A 16,672-nucleotide genomic window follows, 5' to 3' on the forward strand; every position below is an offset into this window, starting at 1 on the left:
ATAGTTTTAAAGTATGCCAAAAAAAATGTGTTATTCTAAATTCTAATAATATTTAGTCCATTGTACTTATTCCAGTTCTTTTTAATACAAAAGCTGTCTGTGTGACTGGTTTATAGTCAAAATCTTTCTAAACACTGATATCCCACAATTTGGCAATTTAAGCTATACAATTTAAGCTAGATAATTTAAGCCTGTACTTCTACTGCATATTGCCTTGTCTGTTTACTATGGATTCTTTAAGGAACTTTATTGTAAACCCTTTTATTCCTACTAATAGTTAATGAAATTGACAATGAGCCCTGTCAAAGATGTGAACCCTCAAATTATGTCATAAAAATATTAAAAGCAATTCCCTTGAAATCCTAACCCATATTCAAGAACGATCCAGACAAACCCCAAATTTTTCTGGAGACATGTTTCTGCTAAAAATCTAAACCGTCGCACCATTCCTGACCTCAAACATGCTGGGATAACCCACTCATTGCCAGTAGATAAGGCTAATGTATTGAATATCCTGTTTGCATCTGCCTTCACCATCCCGTCTTGTCCAACTACTCCTCCAGCACCATCATATTTAATGTGTAATCCAATGCCTAAAGTGTCAATTACTGAAGAAATGGTCTTAACTAGCCTTGATAAACTTGATGTAAACAAATCCAAAGGATCAGATGGGATACACAAAGGTTTCTCAAGGAATGCTGAAATGTTCTCAGTTCTCCCTTGTGTATACTCTTCCAGCTGTCCCTACAAAACAGAGAACTACCATCAATTGGAAAACATCCTATATCACAGCATTCAACAAAAAAAGGCCCCAAAGATCATGTAGAAAATTACCATAATATCAGCATCACTTGGAACTTAACAACATTCTCACTTCCACTCAACATAGCTTCAGATCTTTAGGATCCAATGATACTAATCTAAAACAGACACACTAGCATGCTAAATCATTGTTGGATAATGATTTACCTGGTGACATGGTGCTCCTGGACCTCTCAAAAGCATCTGACAGGGTTAATCATGGATTCCTTATCACCAAACTTAAACCAGCTGCTGTTGATGATGTTATTGTCCAGTGGATATAGAGTTTTCTTTTTGAAACACCACAAGTTGTAAGACTTCATGACCCTCAAGGTTCCCCTATTTCTCCTTGTCTACAACTGTTTTAAGCAGTGTTCCCTAGGCTACCATTCTTGGGCTGAGTCTCTTCAAATTAAATATAAATGATGCACCTAATCTTCTCTCAAACCTCCTCACTCTTTATGCTGACAATTCAAAACTTGTTAGTAAAGCAGCCACACCCTCTAATCTGCAATCTATCCAAAGGGACCTTAATATTCTTGGGACATGGGCTGATACATGGCTCCTCTTGTTCAATATTGACAAATGCCATGTAATCCACTTTGACAAACATAACACACATCAGCAGTACCATCTCCAAGGTAACCCCCTTTTTGCAGTCTCTGAAGAAAGAGATCTTGGAGTCATTGTTGATTGTCAACTAAAGTTCAGCACCTATGCAAAATCTGTATTGTTGTCTGCCCTCCAATCTCTTGAAATGATCAAAAGAACTATCTCTAGCAGATGCCCAAGTTTGTTTATGATGCTCTACAAGGTACTAGTTTGCCCATGCCAAGAGGTTGGAAAGTCCTTGGCATCACCCTATTTCAAGAACAACAAAGAAATACTAGAAAGAATACAACAAAGAGCAAACAAAATGGTTGAAGGCCTCAAACAAATGCCATACAAAGTGCATTATGTCACTTGAAGCTTCCTGCTTCCTGACCTTGCAGTTCTCTGTTGGAAAATTATCAATTACTGAAGATATGGTCTTAATTAGCATGGATAAACTTGATGTTAACAAATCCAAAGGATCAGATGGGATACACAAAGGTTTCTCAAGGAATGCTGAAATGTTCTCAGTTCTCCCTTGTGTATACTCTTCCAGCTGTCCCTACAAAACAGAGAACTACCATCAATTGGAAAACATCCTATATCACAGCATTCAACAAAAAAGGCCCCAAAAATCATGTAGAAAATTACCATAATATCAGCATCACTTGAAAATTAACAACAGTCTCACTTCCACTCAACATAGCTTCAGATCTTTAGGATCCATTGATACTAATCTAAAACAGACACACTAGTATGCTAAATCATTGTTGGATAATGATTTACCTGGTGACATGGTGCTTCTGGACCTCTCAAAAGCATCTGACAGGGTTTATCATGGATTCCTTATCACCAAACTTAAACCAGCTGCTGTTGATGATGTTATTGTCCAGTGGATATAGAGTTTTCTTTTTGAAACACCACAAGTTGTAAGACTTCATGACCCTCAAGGTTCCCCTATTTCTCCTTGTCTCCAACTGTTTTAAGCAGTGTTCCCTAGGCTACCATTCTTGGGCTGAGTCTCTTCAAATTATATATAAATGATGCACCCAATCTTCTCTCAAACCTCCTCACTCTTTATGCTGACAATTCAAAACTTGTTAGTAAAGCAGCCACACCCTCTGATCTGCAATCTATCCAAAGGGACCTTAATATTCTTGGGACATGGGCTGATACATGGCTCCTCTTGTTCAATATTGACAAATGCCTTGTAATCTCCTTTGGTAATCACAGCGCACATCAGCAGTACCCTCTCCAAGGTAACCCCCTTTTTGCAGTCTCTGAAGAAAGAGATCTTGGAGTCATTGTTGATTTTCAACTTAAGTTCAGCACCCATGCAAATCTGTAGTGTCGTCTCCCCTCTAATCTCTTGGAATGATCAAAAGAACTATCTCTAGCAGATGCCCAAGTTTGTTTATGATGCTCTACAAGGTACTAGTTTGCCCATGCCAAGAGGTTGGAATGTCCTTGGCATCACCCTATTTCAAGAACAACAAAGAAATACTAGAAAGAATACAACAAAGAGCAAACAAAATGGTTGAAGGCCTCAAACAAATGCCATACAAAGTGCATTATGTCACTTGAAGCTTCCTACTCTTGTATACTGGAGGAAATGTGGCAACATGATTGTGGCCCACAAAATTGTTTCCAAAAATGTTCTTCCTGGTCTCCTTGCCCCCCCCCCCAGAACTTTCTGTGACTAGAGGGCATTCCAAGAAAATCTTCAAGAAATGCTCATTAAGCTATGAGTTGTGATGCACTGATCAGAGGCTATTCTGCCTCATGGAGGCTATGCATGGAGGCTATTCTGTTACAGTACTTCAAACCCAACATTGCCACTACACGTTATTACTTCTTCACTTGTTCCTAAAGATGACCTTGCAGGGTTCTCTGTTGGAAGCATGTTCCCTAGGCTACCATTCTTGGGCTGAGTCTCTTCAAATTATATATAAATGATGCACCCAATCTTCTCTCAAACCTCCTCACTCTTTATGCTGACAATTCAAAACTTGTTAGTAAAGCAGCCACACCCTCTAATCTGCAATCTATCCAAAGGGACCTTAATATTCTTGGGACATGGGCTGATACATGGCTCCTCTTTTTCAATATTGACAAATGCCATGTAATCCACTTTGGCAATCATAATACACATCAACAATACCCTCTTCAAGGTAACCCCCTTTTTGCAGTCTCTGAAGAAAGAGATTTTGGAGTCATTGTTGATTGTCAACTTAAGTTCAGCACCAATGCAAAATCTGTATTGTTGGCTGCCCACCAATCTCTTGAAATGATCAAAAGAACTATCTCTAGCAGATGCCCAAGTTTGTTTATGATGCTCTACAAGGTACTAGTTTGCCCATGCCAAGAGGTTGGAATGTCCTTGGCATCACCCTATTTCAAGAACAACAAAGAAATACTAGAAAGAATACAACAAAGAGCAAACAAAATGGTTGAAGGCCTCAAACAAATGCCATACAAAGTGCATTATGTCACTTGAAGCTTCCTACTCTTGTATACTGGAGGAAATGTGGCAACATGATTGTGGCCCACAAAATTGTTTCCAAAAATGTTCTTCCTGGTCTCCTTGCCCCCCCCAGAACGTTCTGTGACTAGAGGGCATTCCAAGAAAATCTTCAAGAAATACTCATTAATCTGAGAAAAAAGCCATTTCTTCAGCCAGTGAGTAACAAACTTGTGGAATCAACTCTCTAGAGATACAGTGGCTGCTGATTCAGCAGGTGCATTCAAGCAAAATCTTGACATATAATAGATACAGAAAGAGTACCTGTATAACTGGGAGGCTGTTGAGTCCTCAAACCAAATGTAGCAAGCAACCACATCAAACAACCTACAGAAGTCATAACAGAGCATTACAAGGATGGCAAATCCTTGGATTTGCTTCAAGCTACAATTTAGGTAATTCAAGGTAATATTTTGGACAAATCTATGAATCTACACTTGAGAATAAACACTCCTAAAGCAAATAGCAAATATTCTGACCACAAGCTTGCTGAAATCTACTACCTTTTTACACCCTATCCTACCAATGTTAGTGAAACAAGTTAACTTCTTTGTGTTACAATTTTCAATAATCTTCAGCAGGATATAAGTCTTGAATATTGTCAAACAAATGCATTGCTCTTGTTGCTTTAACAGCTTATTAAACTGAAATGATCAAGGGAACAGTTATCCTCTGTCAGGTCATTATTGGCATATGCCTGTCTGGCATCCATGTTTCCAGTGAACTTGGCACAAAACTGAGTCTATCCAGATGCATTTGCTCATGGTCATTTACAAAACAAGCAATATTCTATATGCTTCATACTTCAGAGTCACTAGCCTTACCACCTTGAAAAAAAAAATGAACAATAGTAGTTACTTGTGATTTGCTTAGTCAATCATTTCACCAAGTACATCTCTGGACTTGGTGAGAAACCATACAGTAAAGGCTATCTAACTTAAAACTCCCATCTTTGACCTTCCAACACAAGCAGAGTGAAATGCTACTCACATATAAATTTGTCAACCAACCTCAAAATAAATTCTTTAACCAGTTACCCAACAAAAGACAAACACAAGGTAATTCTAAGAAGCTTCATAAGCACTGAGTTAAAAGTGGAATCCGGCAATATTTCTTTAGCCAAAGGGTCATTAATGATTAGAACTGTTTAAGCAAGGAGACAGTGTCTTCAACATCAGCTGAAGTTTTTAAAAGGACACTTGACAAATAATGGGAAGCCAAACCTTCAAGATACAACTGGAGCTGTCCATTATTGGTGTCTTGTAAATAGTGATTGATATATGCGTACATACAACATAGCTGTGCTAAGATGCTAATGCTGCGTATCAGACCCAACCAATTTGCATATTGTATCAGAAATTGACATTGTGTGGCAGTGTCTACTCTAAACTACAGAAGAATGGTGCCCTTGATCATAACTGTCTCTGGTCACTGTTACATAGTGGGCTTAAATTGCATCTATCCTAGCACACTCTTAGGTGGAAGGCGTGTAACTAGGCTGTAATAATAGTCACAACCCTGTTTCTTTTATATTTTTGTGTAAATTGTTCTTTAACTGCCTTTTTGACAACAGAGCTGAACAGATCCAACATTGGACCTTATTTTGCTTTGAAGTGCAAATTAAGGTAATTTTTACAATCTGTGCTGATTGTAAATTTTCCAAAATTTTTGGACCCTGTCTAACAGAAATTGATAAGTTATTTATCACTACAAAAAGTGCCTAAATTTAAGTAGTGCCTATGTTGAAAAGTAGTTTAAGTGTGGCTTTCAACTGTATGATTTTTATACCTTGTAATTTTTAATCCCAAAATTTAATCTACTGTCAGGATAGCCCTTATACAAAACAAATCAAAACTAGAAAAAAGAAACCAACATGACATGAGTCTAAAAAACCTTAAATGGCAAAACAACATGCAAAAATGTGGCTTAATATCTGGATTACTTGTAGAAGATCATTGATTAATCTTGGTTCAAGATTTTTTTACTAAATAAAAACTAGGTTTTATAAGACAATTGGGTATCAACTTCCCTCTCATGAAAGAATATGCCTATTGGTTAGGGCTACATACCAATTTGGTATAAGCCTAGGGTTCTAGCAGTACACAAGGAAACATGTTAAGAAAACAATTCTTACTTCATAATATGCAGAATAATCCAAGTTACCAGTAACACATTTTGCAGGGGGAGTACCTTTATCTTTACTTCTTTCACCATTGTACAATTTTTTTTAACAAAAGAGAAATAAACATGGATGCAACTGCATTTTTCTATTTTCAAATAATCTATATATATAAATTACCTTAAATTACCTTAAATCGCATCTTCTAGCGACTAAGGTTGCAGGAACCTGTAGATGTCGCCAGGTAATATTGACAGGAGTTCGTTGCACAATTCAATAGTGGATCATCACATCCTACACGTATACAGGACAGTTGAATATCACACACTAATAGAACCTAGTGGTGGATGCAGGCTCATCCCACTGCGTCCTCCATGGCTTGTTCCTCCAGTCATGGTCAACGCCAGTCTTGAAGCTGTTAACTGAAGCTGCGGAAACAGTTGAATCGCTCAGTGAATTCCACAACGGAACAACGCGATTGGTGAAGAAGTTGTATTTCTCACGCTTTCTGCTGAATCTTTGGCGGAGTTTTATGGGGTTACCTCGCGCTCTGCTAGACTGGTCCTGTTCGAGAATGGGCTTGATAACACTGCTGTTCATCAACTTATATGCCAAAATTACGTCCCCCCTTTTTCTACGGTAGGTCAGAGTTTGCAAATCAAGCTTTTCTAGGCGTTGCTCATATGGGATTTGTTGGTTGGCAAATGGGAGCCTAGTAGCTCTTCTCTGGACTTTTTCAAGCAACTCTGCATCGCATTTGAAGTGGGGGTTTGCAACTGCCATCCCAAACTCAAGATGGGGGCGGACAAGGGCTGTGTAAAGCTTCTTAATGACCCTGGGGTGGCGACTAGTCACTGATCGCTTGATTAGGCCTAGGATCTTGTTTGCCTTTGCGGCTTGAGTTCGGCAGTGACTATGGAACTTCAGCTTATTATCTATGATTACCCTGAGATCACGTTCTTCCTCTGCGCTTTGGATGGGTGTTATAGCACCAGTAGAGTCCAACATATGGTAGCTATGGCAAGGGTTGTTCAGTCCAAGATGTAAAACTTTACATTTGCTTGGGTTAAACTCTAGTGTCCAAGTTGAGGCCCATTGGCAGAGGTTTGTTAAGTCTTGTTGCAGGGCATTGCAGTCTTCGTCAGAAGCGGCAGGTCCAAAGAGTTTGGAATCGTCTGCATATAGTTCCAGCAGATTCTGGACAACCTCAGGAGCATCATTAATGTAGAGGTTGAATAAAGTCGGGCCCAACTTAGTTCCCTGTGGCACACCACTTCTGACATTTACTGGTGCCGAGTACACGAGGTTTCCGTTGTGGTCGTAGACTGCAGCAATCTGGATTCTATCAGACAGAAAGCTATGGATCCACTGGGCTACGTCTACATCAATGTGATATGCTGACAGTTTAATCATCAGGTACCGGTGGGACATTTTATCGAAGGCTTTTGCCTGGTCCAGTAGGAACACGTCTACAGGGGATCCCGATTCGATAACCTCAGTGATTGATTCATAAGCTTGGATCAGGTTCGTTTCAATGGACATTCCTTTTCTAAAGCCATGTTGGACGCTGTAAAGGAGACCATTCCTTGTCATGTGAGCTATAACGGCATCATTGACAATTCCTTCAATCAGCTTAGCAACGACTGAGGTAAGGCTTATGGGCCGGTAGTTCTCTGGCTGGCTTCTGGAACCTTTCTTAAATATTGGAGTTATTGTTGCTGTACGCCAATCAGGTGGTAGTTTCTTTGTCTTCAAAGACAGATTATACAAGGAGCAGAGCGGTTCGGTGACTATATCAGAAATTTCTTTGAGCAGCCTGGGATGGATGCCGTCTGGTCCTTTGGCTTTGTTAGGGTCCAGCTTTGATAGTCTTTTCTTAACCTCTTCAGTCGTGATGATGAGTTTCGGCATAAGATGTTCGATATGTCTGGGGTCAGGACATGAGGGTTCAGCTGATGAGTCTGAGGAGAAGTTCGAAGCGAAGGTAGTGTTAAGCAAATTTGCTATAGCTTCTGGGTCTTCCAACTTTTTCCCTTCAGCGTTGAATAAGAATGGTATTGATCGCCTGTTCTTATCTTTCTTGGACACATACCTCCAAAATCGTTTAGGGTTTTCCTTTATACTAAAGGCTATCTTCTCCTCATATTCTGCCATAAAATACCTAGTTAGATGTCTCAACTTATTCCTGGCTCTGGCATAATGCTCCCAGTGTCGTGTGCATACACACTTCTTGTACTTCGAAAGTGCCTTTTTCTTCCTGTTCATGGCTCTTTTAATGGGTCGATCTATGTGAGGCAGTGTTCTAGGTGCCTTGACAAAAGACGTTGAAGTACAAAGCTGCTCAACATGGAGGACGGCGTTCTTGAAATTTAGCCAGGCTTGCTCTATATCATCACTGTTAGTCACTTGATCCCATGCAACCGCCTGTAGTATTTCCCTGATCCTGCTGTAGTCGGTATACATTCGTTTGGTGCAGTTGTTTGGTGGTTGACTTATTAGCAAGTCATGGGAAATACAGAGGTGATCGCTAGCGCCAATGGGGGGCAGGTAATCAGTATTCACTAGCAGTCCTGGGTTGTTAGTGATTGTCAAGTCTAGTAGAGATGGTATCTGGTTGTTTTTGTAACGGGTTGGCTGATCAATTAATTGGTACAGATTATTGTTGCCTAAATATTCCACAAACGGGTTAGTTGCAGTTGAACTTTGATGGTAACCTGCTCCATCCACCCACAAAATATCAGGCATATTTAGATCTCCAATTAAAATAAAATCTTGGTTACAATGCTTAGATGCATGATCAGCTAATTGAGTAAGAGCCCCATAAGAGGCAGCGGCATCTGGGCTGCTTGGGCTTCTATAAACGCATCCTATTAGATGTGGGTTCCCCCCAATAACAATGTTAACAAAAACACTCTCAACCCTTGGGGAATAATCATGATTCAAAGTCAAATCTCTGACCTGTAATACATACTTCACATAAACAGCAACGCCTCTTCTGGGGTGAGTTGAGAGATTCGAGAACAGGCGATATCCGGGGATCATGATATGATCATCTTCCAGTGGGGTAGTAGAGTTCTTGGGGGTCAGCTCGCAGATACACAACACATTGTATTCTTCAGCAGTAGTTGTAAGTTTTAGTTCAGGAAGCTTATTTGTCACTGTATCAATGTTCGTGTAAAAAAGCTTCAATAATTTCTTTTGACTAGTCTGTGGAGGGTTACTATAATGTATCACTTTTGGCAAACTCTTGAAACTAATGTCTGATGAGCTAGGGCTCAAGCATGAATGGAAAGCACAACTATTATTGCCACTCTTAAATGAATCACTATCATCGACACTACTACAACTGTGGAAACTATTTACATATGGGCTATCCTCAGCAGGCAGTGGGCACTTTAGTGCTCCGTCGCTGCCCCGTTTTTTGAAGTTTGGATTTGTTTTCGTTTCTCCCTTTCCGCCTTTGTGCGGTCAAAGTGAAACTGCACAGCACCCTTCAGCTCCCTCGACTTAGTCACAATCTCCTTTTTTATCTTGTAGTTATCAGTGAGGAAGAGGACAGGTCTAGGTCGGTCACCTGGTTTCGGTGGATTGTTCCCGAGCCGCTGCGGCTTCAAGATTTTGACAGAGGGCAGATTGTATGACTGGGCAAGATGATCCTGAATAAACATCAGAATATCAGCTGCCTCTTCACATGATTCAGGAACTCCGTAAACTACGATGTTGAGCTGCCTTTTCTGTCTCTCTCTGTCCTCACGGATGATCCGTCTAACATCACTTTCAAAGTTCTTGGTAGTATCGCTCTGACACCGGTTCAGCCTGTTAGTAACTATATCTTCTAATTTGGATTCAACTTCTGCTAGGGTGCACTTGCCTGCGATCTCACTTTCCAAGTTAGAGATTTTGCTGTTAATGTTCCCCAGTTCTTGTTTAAGATCTTGCTGAAACTGATCCAGAGAAGAGGTCACAGCTTTTGAAACGGTAGCTTCGATAAGCTTTTGTGTAGCATTTGAGCCAAGGCTGCTATTCCCAGTAACCTTACACACAGGACAGAACCACTCACAGGTGAGGCTGTCAGTCATTTTGCAAAATAGTTGGTATTCTGATTTTGATATTCCAACGCAATCTATGCACAGCCACTTATCACAACCATCGCAAGACAAAGCTTGGGACTGTTCATCAAGTTCGCGTCTACAGCTACCACACTCATCTTCATTTTTCTTTGGGCTTACCCGGGTTCTCTTGTTTGTTGACACTTTCGGCGGCATTTTCTTCTATTTCTTCGCTGAGAACTCGGATGAGAACAAAACCACAGTACAACGCCAAGCGATCAAAACTAGGCGCCCGGGTTAAAATTTAAAAAGGCACGTGGGCGGGCGGTCACGTAGGCACTTTTATCGCGAGCTTAAGTTCGATAATTGCACAGGATTCGATGAAAAGAATAGTCAAAACTGATCATCAAGTATATAAAATAGTCTATGTCCTATTTATTTTTCCAAAAAACTGTTCTAAGATTTCACTTGATCCACTCTCAAGGACGCCAAGGTCAACACAAAGGATGTAATTTCTACAAGTTACACACCTTCGTATTCTGTGGTCCTGGCAAATAATATGCCAATATGCTTTCTAAATACACTTCACAGCCAATATATTTTCTAATTTGAAGTTCTATTTGCCCTGAAAGTTCTTGAGGTAGACAAAATGTGGGAAGTGCAATACTCAAATCACCTATTCCCAGCAGTTTAAGGATTAAATCCCGCTGGTACCAACTCGGCCTCTTGTTTGTTTGATATTGCTCCCTTCTGCACAAATTATCACCAAAAGTACGCAGAGCAAATCATCACCAAAAGTACGCAGAAAACGGAAGGCCAACGTAATCTGTGGCGTTTTTAATATTTATCGTTTGGCAACTGTGCTCCGTTCCTGACTTCAAATTCAGAAGAAGAAGAAGCTTGGCTTTATTTACAAACAGCCACAGCTGTTCGATCAGCTGTTTAAATGAATTGAAACAAAGGGTAGGTCCCTTGGGAATTAGAATAAAAAAAATTCTAACTTCAAAATCCAGGTAAACAAAGTGACACACCAAGGGAATCCACTTAAAATAACACCTAGGTACAAATATAAGCAGTTAAGGCAAAATATGGGTAGAAATAAATAATCTTTCTCACAGAATTGGCCAACAGTCCTTTATTCAATTTCACACAACCCTGTTGCTGCTGTAAGGATTTGTTGATTGTATATAAGGATTTATATATATAATAAAACACCATCAGTGCCATCTGATAATTTATCACAAAAAATATTAATAGACAAACACTGGTAAATTAGGTTCAGTTAGGTTAGATTAGTTAGATGACAGTTGGTGTTTGTTTATAAATGATTTTCAATACTTAGAGAATAGAGACAAATATTTAAAATGTGGTAAGAAAACACAGGAAATACAAAGAAAATAGTGAAGATAAAGGTTCTCCCCTTGCAAAATATGTTAACTAGGATTATTCTGTATAGCCTATTATGAAGTATAAAAATTGTTTTCTTAACATTTTTCCTCATGTTCTGCTGGAACCCTAGGCTTTTACAACCGTTTTTTTCTTTTTTTGTATAATTAAATAACTTTCTTAGAAAAAAATAAAAAAAAATAACAAGGTAGCTAATCTTGGTGTAAATTTCATTTCTGAACAGAATGTTATGGGCCTTACAACAAAAGAAGAGCCTAGCTTCATGTCAAATAGGCCTAATATTTTTTACAACATAATAGGCATAACAATGGCAACTGCATCCCAGCAACATCCCTCTATTACTTAGGATACTTTTTCCTCATCAACTGTTGGTTCATATGCCTATTGCTGATTTGAAAAAAAAGCAACCTTTTTGCATAAGAGTTAAGGATATCCTCAGGCTATTTCTGAGTATTAAGAGGGTAGTGGGAATGTTTACCCATATGCCACAATTGCATGTAGGCTATTATATTTAGAAATAGGCCTACTGTTGAATGGCATATTAGGCTAGGTCTATTCGTTTGTGATTGCCATTTTCAGTTCAAAGAACAATCTTAAATCAAGATTTATCTTTCATTTTATTCTTAAAAGGGTAGATTCACTAGGAATGTTTAAGCTACTATTGGATATTCACCAGATTGTATGATGTTGCTCAATTGACAAAAACATGCACATGTTGTTTTTATGAAAATCTTGCTTATAGTCAGCAGCGTTGCGAAAATAAACGAAATTAATTTGCAGATACGGACATGCCGAAAACAACGGCAAAAGACAGCCATAGATTTTCTTCAAGTCATTTAAAGATTTTTCCAAAAACTGGCAAGCAGGTTTGCTACTGTTTAAACCCCATGTAGTATGTTCTAGTTTTTTTTTTTTTTTTTTTACAAAATACAAAACTTATATTTGCATTCGAAAGAATTTAGCTTACCTATCTTCGATAAACTTAACTGTGGGAGTATATAGATCTTTTCTTTTCTGTTAGTTTTAATTGCGCTTTGTAGTTTTAGGATAGCTCTGTGGAGGCGGATATCCACTCTTTGACTATTGGAAAAAATTAGTTTATAAGCTTATATAGAATGGTACTATCCAATCTCCTTATAATTAAAAACGTTATGAGAAGTTATTAGTCAACTAGTTGGAAAAGGAAAGTTTTGCTGGGGCAACATTTAATGTCAACTAGTTGGAAAATTTAAGTTTTGCTGGGGAGAAGTTATTAGTCAACTAGTTGGAAAATGAAAGTTTTGCTGGGGAGAAGCTATTAGTCAACTAGGTGGAAAAGGAAAGTTTTGCTGGGGCAACATTTATTGTCAACTAGTTGGCAAATTTAAGTGTTGCTGGGGAGAAGTTATCAGTCAACTAGTTGGAAAATGAAAGTTTTGCTGGGGAGAAGTTATTAGTCAACTAGTTGGCAAATTTAGATTTTTACTATACAGATGGGTTAAATTTTCCAACTAGATGACTAAAATGTTTTTAATTATAAGGAGATTGGATAGTACCATTCTATATAAGCTTATAAACTAATTTTTTCCAATAGTCAAAAGGTGGAGGCCAAGGGGAAGATTGAAAACAGGAAAGAGTCAGGTGTTTAAAAATTATTCTAAAGAAATTCCAATGTATCTTTTTTGGGCTTCTAAACTTATTGCTAACAGGATTTATATTGGCCAAGTTGAATACTTGGTAAATTTGCAGTTTACAACATAATTTAGTGGTAAATATTAAGCAGTTAAATTTTAAATGACAGGAATTGTATTTTTAATACTGAAACCAGAGAAAAAGAAACCAAAAACTTGAAATTAAGGTACATTATTATTTTGTCAAAATTCCAATAGGTATTTATGAATCCTGTCAAGTAGGCCTATTTCCAAGACTTAGAAATCAGAAGAGGGTTAACATGGAAGCTGGACAATACCTTCTCTGAGTACGTTTTTGGCCTTGGATTCATTACTGTAAGTTTCATTCTCCTAACCTAACCCCTTTCCAAGATAGCAAAAAGTAGCTAAACTAGAATTTTACCTTGGCTCTGATAGAAATTACATTAAGAGTTTGAAACCCATTAAAAATGATTGCATTTGCTGTGATGTCATTTTAAGGGAATTTCAGGCTCTTTTCCAAAACATTCCTACAAATATATTTTCAAAATAACATTCACTATTAAGACTACTGAAAATAATAATTGCAACTTCTTGATCAACTGCAAATGGCAATTAGTCCTCACCAGACAGGTTTTTATAAAATATGTTTTAAAATTTTGGTTACTAGGCACTGGACTGTTTTATCTTTTGGGGCCTCAAAATGGAAATTCTCCCAGAAATGATTATTGAAATATATAAGAACATAAGAGAAGGCATCAAGTGATGTATTCCCTTTCATCCCAGCTAAATTTTGTTGTAAACTTCAAATTTACCAGATATTTTACCTCTTTTTCAAATTTAGGAGCCAAATTTGTAAAATTCAGTTTTTTTGTGTGTTTTTTTTTTTTTGTTCTTTTCAAGTCTAGAATTGGGGCTGTTCTGAAGTAAAAACATGTTAAGACAACAATTCTTGCTTCATAATGTACTGAATAATTGTAGTTAATACATTTTGACTGCAGCTCTACTATGCTTTACCCTCCTTCCCTCAGCCCCTAATGTGCAAATATATAGCCCAAATTATTTATTTCCCTTGCATCACACTTGTTTCAACCAATATACCCTTACATTGAATCAACTGTGACAAAATTGGGTACCAGAAAACACATGAAAAATAAATAATTTGGGCTATGTTTTTGCACATTAGGGGGGGGGGATAAAGTATAGTGGAGCTGCAGTCAAAATGTGTTGACCTGCAATATGTGCAAATTTCAAATTTCTGCAAATTACAAATTTCTTTTATTTCAAATTGTTGGAAAATGAGTCAAATTAAGCTATATATACAGTACTCCTCCCAAATATAATTATCAGTGCTGTTGTAATTGTGCCACCCCCTATCCCCCTAATAGGGCTAGATATCCTTTGGCTAAATGAAAAGTTTATTGGTTTTGTGGGTTTTTATTAGTTTTTTTTCTTTTGTTTATTTCTAACCTAAAGTTGGTCAAAATAAAGCCAATTACAAAAATAAAGAAGAAAATGAGCTAACTTTTGTATATATTAAATGACAAAAAAACAAGCTGTTTTTAAACTGAAAGTAAGGAGCAACATTAAAACCTTAAACAAGCAGAAATCATTCTGTATATGAATGGGGCTGTCCCCTCCTCAACACCTGCTCTTTATGCTAATTTTTTTATTACTTTAAAAAGTAGAGTTGTTACAAAGAGGCAATCTTTAGCGTAAGGAATGAAGAGGGGACAGCCCCTTTCATATACAGAATAATTTCTGTTTGTTTTAAGTCTTAATGTTGCTCCTTTAGTTCAGTTAAATAAACTTTTTTTATTTAGTACTATCATAGATCCAAGCAATTCAAATCTTTTGTTAATACATCACATTGTGAGGTCGTTTTATGAAGGAAGAAAATATTCACAAGAGAGGACAATTTTGGAATAATCTAAATTTCAAATATTTGCCACTTTGTGGCATACTAGGTCATTTGAAAGACAGAAACTGTTAATCCTTAATAATCCCTTAATGCTTAATCCCAAAGTTCATCAGTTGCAAATTTAAATCATTTACAGCATTTACCCCAGGGCTTGACTTCAGTTTGGCCAGGGCAGCTGACTTCAATTTTGAACTTTTTCACTGTTTTGAAGAAATGGGCTGGCTGAGAATTTTGATAAATTATCCTAGTAGGCCTTGACAGGAAGGGGTTTAAAAAGCTACTTGACTGCTGTCATAATATTGTGTTTCCATTTAACATTTAAAAGGCATAACTTAAAGAAATGTTTATTTGTCAATAAACAATATAATAAAATGGGATTTTCAGTTGGCTCATTCATTTGGCATTTTGTCAGTACACGATCAAACAGAAATAAGCTTAAGTCAGAAATACTTTCCTTTTGAGTGCTGAGGTTGGATGGACAACCCATGAGGATTTTTCTTTGATTTGAACCAGTGTCTATATAGATTAAATAAAAAAAAAACAAGTTTTTTTAACTGAAAGTAAGGAACAACGTTAAAACTTAAAACAAACAGAAATTATTCCATATATGAAAGGGCTGTCCCCTCCTCAACTCCTTGCTCTTTATGCTAAAGTTTTTTATTGTTTAAAAAAAAATAAGAGTTGTGAGAAAGTCAAACTTTAGCTTAAAGAGTGAGGCGTTGAGGAGGGGAGAGCCCCTTTCATATATGGAATAATTTCTGTTTGTTTTAAGTTTTAACATCGTTCCTTACTTTCAGTTAAAAAAACTTGTTTTTTATTTATTTAATTTTTGAACGTTTTTGAATTAATGCAGGTTTTGATTTTGGCTTGCCATACATGAATAATTAAAACAAAATTTGCAAATTAATTTTACTTTTATTTGGTTAAATGGCTTTCTCAAAACTTGTTTAATTTTATTTACAAACGTTTTTATTAGTAATAAATATAAGTAACTTACGAATTAACTTACATAACAAACTTCTATATTCATATATTTTTAATACGTATATTACGGGCTCGCCCCCCTAGTCAATACCTTGCTCTTTAAGCTAAAGTTCAAATTTTGTTCCAATTCTTTAAAAATGACTTCTTAATCACAAAGGCTGTTACTTAGAATAACTAGGGGGTGAACCCAATCATACACGTAATATTTTCTGTTTGTTTTAAGTTTTGATGTTACTCCTTATTTTCAGTTGGAAAACTTGTTTTTTTTATATTTAATTTCTGATCTTTTTTTTAATAATGCTGGGAAATCCCTTCCCCCATGGAAACTTTCTTCATGGAAAGATCCTCTCACATAACCACCAACCCACCCACTCCCCTACTACCAGATAGAATCCCCCCTGAAAATGTCTGTATACTTCCTAATAACCAATACTATATGTTAACATTGGGTAAAGTTCATAACTTTCAGCCCTCCCCCTGGTGACTTCGGAGGATTAAGTAATCCTAAAGGACATAGTTCTCATATTTTCAACCATGCTGAACAAAATGGCTATCTCAAAATTTTGATCAGGTGACTTTTGCAAAAAAATGAGCTTGGGAGGGGGCCTAGTTGCACTCCATTTTTTGGTCACTTAAGAAGGGCACTAGAAC

At 37.4% G+C, this 16,672-nt stretch overlaps 1 protein-coding gene across 2 annotated transcripts in view; it reads right to left on the reverse strand.

Annotated features, from left to right (window-relative positions):
- The window catches only part of LOC148945366 (protein AAR2 homolog), a 95,393-nt gene extending 83,170 nt beyond the window's left edge, over positions 1-12,223 (reverse strand). The window contains exon 1 of one of the 2 annotated variants that reach the window (XM_089099404.1): positions 12,162-12,223. The gene's annotated coding sequence lies outside the window, so the exon portion shown is untranslated. Of the gene's footprint in view, positions 1-6,047; positions 6,139-12,161 lie in introns of those variants that run through there. The other variant, XM_089099405.1, reaches the window with a different exon arrangement.
- Positions 12,224-16,672: the final 4,449 nt, after the last annotated feature.

This window comes from Artemia sp. Qi Xiang Cuo, chromosome 13 (genome assembly GCF_049724085.1).
Source record: "Artemia sp. Qi Xiang Cuo chromosome 13, ASM4972408v1, whole genome shotgun sequence".
Classification (NCBI taxonomy): Eukaryota; Metazoa; Arthropoda; class Branchiopoda; order Anostraca; family Artemiidae; genus Artemia; species Artemia sp. Qi Xiang Cuo.